Below are 6,000 nucleotides of genomic sequence, written 5' to 3'. Positions count from 1 at the left end.
CTCCTGTTCATAGTTCTTCAGGCACTCTGTCTATCAGATCTAATCCCTGGAATCTATTTGTCACTTCCACTTTATAATTGTAAGGGATTTGATTTAGGTCATATCTGAATGGTCTAGTGGTTTTCCCTACTCTCTTCAATTTAAGTCTGAATTTGGTAGTAAGGAGTTCATGGCCTGTGCCACAGTCAGCTCCCAATCTTGATTTGGGGACTGTATAGAGCTTCTCCATCTTTGGCTGCAAAGAATATAATTAATCTGATTTTGGTGTTGACCATCTGGTGATATCCATGTGTAGAGTCTTCTCTTGTCTTGTTGGAAGAGGGTGTTTGCTATGACCAGTGCATTCTCTTGGCAAAACTCTGTTAGCCTTTGACCTGCTTCATTTTGTACTCCAAGGTCAAATGTGCCTGTTACTCCAGGTGTTTCTTGACTTCCTACTTTTGCATTCCAGTCCCCTATAATGAAAAGTACATCTTTTTTGGTGCAAGTTCCAGAAGGTCTCGTAGGTCTTCATAGAACCGTTCAACTTCAGCTTCTTCAGCATTACTGGTTGGGGCATAAACTTGGATTACTGTAGTATTGAATGGTTTACCTTGGAAACGAACATAGATTATTTTGTCGTTTTTGAGATTGCATCCAAGTACTGAATTTCAGACTCTTTTGTTGACCATGATGGCTGCTCCATTTCTTCTGAGGGATTCCTGCCCGCAGTAGTAGATATAATGTTCATCTGAGTTAAATTCACCCATGCCAGTCCATTTTAGTTCGCTGATTCCTAAAATATCGATGTTCACTCTTGCCATCTCTTGTTTGACCACTTCCAATTTGCCTTGATTCATGGACCTAACATTCCAGGTTCCTATGCAATATTGTTCTTTATAGCATCAGACTTTACTTCCATCACCAGTCACATCCACAACTGGGTGTTGTTTTTGCTTTGGTTCTGTCTCTTCATTCTTTCTGGAGTTATTTCTCCACTGATTCCCAGTACCATATTTGGCACCTACCAACACCACTTCATGGGAAATAGATGGGGAAACAGTGGAAACAGTGTCAGACTTTATTTTTTTGGGCTCCAAAATCACTGCAGATGGTGACTGCAGCCATGAAATTAAAAGACGCTTACTCCTTGGAAGGAAGGTTATGACCAACCTAGATAGCATATTCAAAATCAGAGACATTACTTTGCCAACAAAGGTCCATCTAGTCAAGGCTATGGTTTTTCCTGTGGTCATGTATGGATGTGAGAGTTGGACTGTGAAGAAGGCTGAGCGCCGAAGCATTGATGCTTTTGAACTGTGATGTTGGAGAAGACTCTTGAGAGTCCCTTGGACTGAAAGGAGATCCAACCAGTCCATTCTGAAGGAGATCGGCCCTGGGATTTCTTTGGAAGGAATGATGCTAAAGCTGAAACTCCAGGACTTTGGCCACCTCATGCGAAGAGTTGACTCATTGGAAAAGACTCTGATGCTGGGAGGGATTGGGGGCAGGAGGAGAAGGGGACGCCAGAGGATGAGATGGCTGGATGGCATCACCGACTCGATGGACGTGAGTCTGAGTGAACTCTGGGTGTTGGTGATGGACAGGGAGGCCTGGCGTGCTGCGATTCATGGGGTCACAAAGAGTCGGACACAACTGAGCGACTGATCTGATCTGATCTGATCTGAACTTGGGGAATTCATCTTTTAGTGTTCTATCTTTTTGTCTTTTCATACCATTCATGGAGTTCTCAAGGCAAGAATACTGAAGTGGTTTGCCATCCCCTTCTCCAGTGGACCACGTTTTGTCAGAATTCTCCATTATGACCTGTCCATCTTGGATGGCCCTACACGAATGGCTCATAGTTTTATTGAGTAGACAAGGCTGTGGTCCATGTAATTAGATTGGTTTAGCAGATATGAAAATACATTATAAAACCATAATAACTAGGATGTCCCTTGGCCTCAGATTTGTGATTTGCAAAAGTTGGGTGCTCTTAATCTTCAAAGGGCTAAATGCTGAAAGAAACTGAACTTAAAAAAATTTCCCCATAAGCAATCAACTAAAAGAAAACAGATGAAGAACCAGACCATCCTCCCTGAAGACTAGATAAGGTCCTCCTTGACTGGAGAGAACTTGAGAAAAAGTAACACTGATATCCTTGAGCATGAAGGTGCTGACTTCTCACCATTCCTCAGGCTAAATTATTAGAGAAAGATAGATCCTTCCCTTTGGTTATGAACCCAGGATTAGAGTGGTAGATTGTATTATTTTAAAACATAAGCTGCCCCTTCCTGGGGAATAATTATACTTCTCTGCTTATCCATTTGACTTCTATGGAGAATAAAGTGTGAGCTGTGCTACTAGCCAGAACCAAGTTCACCCTGTTCTCTCTTCCTCTGCTCTGATATCAGCAGTGTCCCAGACAGAGTCAGTTCCATCAACCTGGACCCAGGAGTAAAGAGGGCAAGAACCAGCGGTACCATGCCTGACCCAGGAGTGACATACAAGTGAGAAATAAACCTTTGTCCTTTTAAGCCACTGAGATGTGGGGAGCATTTGCCACCACAGCATAACTGAATTTATCCTCATTAATACAAGCAGACATATACTGTGCCCTGCTGTCCATCTGAGACTCGGGTAAGAAACACTCTTGCCTCTGTGCTCCATGCTGTGGTGACAATGGAACAGCAATACTGGTGACGTGGCACAGCTAGACATAGAAGGAACTGAACCCACTGTCTGAGTTTTTTGTGGGTCCCAGACTGATACAGAACAACACTGAAGTCAGTTCTGTATGGAGAAGTACATGAAGGGAAATCCTGGCAGTGGGTATACCAGGAACTGAGCCAGCATCCAAAGACTTACCTCTTAAGAGAAGGTAGACCATGTGTTTATCACCCACTCATTCTACCCCAACACTTGGACACTAATAAGTCTGTTCAGGATTTATTTGCTGCAGTAGGGAGAAAATGGAAAAGGCAGAAACCTAAGTATTAACTTCAAATGACCAAGACTGATGAAGTTGCCTGTCAGTGATAGAAATAGGAGGTTCAAGGTAGATTTTAGATACACTTTCAGAAAAATAGTTACATGACTGCCTGCCTAAGTTTGCATTCTGAGAAATGTGTACATATGACACCAAGATAACTTGAAGAGTACATCATGGAGGTTGCATGTATCCAGCCCGAGTGAGGTGCTAAGGGTGGAGGCAGGCAAAGCTGAAGCCATGCATAGACAATGAGAACGCCTTATGTAATAGGCCAGCTTCTACTCCCAACCCTGACACTCAAGCTACCACTACATATTTGCCCTGAGAAGCCATCAAGGACCTGCTACCAGCAACACTTTCAGCTGCACAAATATTTATTCTAGTAAACCTGAAAAAGGAAAAGCAAACAGTTGTAAATAAATCTTGTTAGAATTTTCTGCATTCCATGCACTAAATATTTTTCCCTGTTTTGCAAAAGAATGCTGTAATATGACCCTAACATTCTTATCTCCAGGATTGATTGTTTCAACTGGATTTCATAGCCACTGGCTGGGTTAATATTTAATGTTTTTGTATAATTTGAATAATAACACAAAAGACTAAGATATGAATGGACTCCAGAAGTAATTTGAGCGATTAACCTTTAGTCCATTTAAAACAGAGGATTGATTCATTCAAAATAGATCAAGAGAAATTTTCAATGTGGAGAAGTTTTAAACCAAAGAATTTAATATAAAATACAATAGGATTCTATGCTTTTATGAAAGAAGCACATTGTAATAATCACATCACATAATTTTATACTTGGGCTTGCAATCATTAATAAATATTTTTTCCTAACAGACAAGAAAATGTCATAATAAATTATTTTCCTATAATTGAATATTTTTTTTAAGAAGCTCAATTCTCGGCTTCCTTTTAATTTCTGGGATGTAGCTTACTTTGATAATGTTGTATTGTGGTGAGAATGAATACAGTGGAGGTAAAGAACAATGACAGAAGCATGAATATTAATAAGAATAATGATTCATGTATGTAGGAAGAAATATTAAATAGCTAAATATTGTGAAAGCCAAAAAGATTTTTAAAAAGACATTTTATAGAACTTTATCATAGGAGACTATATTATTTAAAGTAGCTATAACTTTGAAGACTTTGTGTCAGACCCAAAAACTTTAGTATGCTCTACTATGCTCAACTAACTTTAGTATGCTGTGCTTTTAGTGTTGACTAGTTATACAAACTTGGCCAGTCTCACTCAATCTTTACAACTGTAAATGTAATAATGGACATATCTCAAATGGAAGTGAAAAGTAGCAAGAGATAGTATACTAATTTTTTAAAGATGAGATTATTACCAGAAAAATAAAGCAGGGTTATTTCATGATGTTAAAAGGATCCATTCATCAAATAACAGAACTTCAAATGTATGAAACAAAATTTAACAGAACTGAAAGGACAAATAGACAAATTCATACTCATAGTTGGAGATTTTAACATCTGTTTCTCTGTAATTATATAATAGACAAAAAATTAGATTATAGATGATTTGGACAACAGTTTCAACCAACCTGACCCAATGGCATTTATTAAACATTATACCTTCCAACTACAAAATACATGTATTTTTAAGTGCACATGTAACCATCACAGTTAGACCATTTTCTGAATCATACAACAAGTTTCAGTGAATCTAAGAGGACTGAGATAATTCTCTGGACAAAATGGTAATAAATTAGAAGCCAGTAACAAAAAGATACCTAGAAAATCCCCAAGTATCTATAAATTAAGCAACATGCAGAAAATAGCCTGTTGGTCAAAGAAGAAATCACAAAAGGATTTAGAAAATATTTTGAACTGAATGATAATGAAAACGTTACATACCAAAATTTATGGGCTGCAGCCAAAACAATATTTAGCTTTAAGTACTGATACTAGAAGGAAATAAAGTTCAAAAATCAATGACCTAAACGTCTAACTAAAAAAGATAGAAAAAGAAGAGCAGAACTTCTCTTGGGCCCTTTTCCAGTGAATCCCTGACATTCTGATTTTGATCACTAGGTCTTAGTTTTCTTTGTTCTAGAACTTCATATAAATAGAATCATATACTGTATCTGGCTTCTCTCATTCAGCTTAATACTTTTGACATTCACCCCAGTTGTTGCTATATCAGCAGTTCATTGCTTTTGTTGTTGTTGAGTAGCATTCCACTGTATAGATATAAAAGAATGTATTCATTCACCTGTCAATGGACATTTGTGCTATTTCTAATTTGGGGCTACTATAAATAAGACTGCTCTGAATACTGCCATACAAGACTTTTATGGACACATGTTCTCATTTCTTTTGCGTAAAGAACCACAAGTAGATTTGCTGAGTCATGGAACAGCTGTATGTTTAAATATATATTAAATAGCTATTAATAAATAGGTTTTCAAAGGACTGTACCATTTAATACTCTTTTTGGCAATATATAAGACTCCCAATTGGTTCACTTTTTGCCAGTATTGGTTTTCTTTGTCGTTCTAATTGTAGTCATTATAGTGTGTGTGAAGTGGTATCTCATGGCAGTTTTAATTTATGTTTCTCTGGTGACTTTTCATTATCTTTTCATGTGCTTATTAGCATTCATTTATATTCTTAAAATTTCTGTTCAAGTGTGCTCATCTTAAAATTGGGTTGTCTTTTTATCATTGTTCTTGTGTCTAAAAGTAATCACAGGATGCCTAACTGTCTAATGATAACTAGAATATTTATGAGACTTGCATATGACTTCACCCAAAGGCAGGGAAAAGGCCTCAGCATGCATCAAGTTTAAATGGGAATTAAGAGAAACATTACATTTATATTTTGTTTATATCTTAAGAGATCAGCTTATGCAAGGCATTGAATGTATAGCAAGACACTTTAAAAGGAAAATAAATCAGAACAAAAAGAAAACCAAAAAGAACTTCTAGGAATGAAAAACTGAGTCCCTGCAATAGAAAAAAAAAAGAACTCAATGAACCACTTGAACAAAAATTTTAAAA

Source organism: Bubalus kerabau, chromosome 6 (genome assembly GCF_029407905.1).
Source record: "Bubalus kerabau isolate K-KA32 ecotype Philippines breed swamp buffalo chromosome 6, PCC_UOA_SB_1v2, whole genome shotgun sequence".
Lineage (NCBI taxonomy): Eukaryota > Metazoa > Chordata > Mammalia > Artiodactyla > Bovidae > Bubalus > Bubalus kerabau.
The sequence above is the reverse complement of the archived record's forward strand: the minus strand, read 5'-3'. Positions refer to the sequence as shown.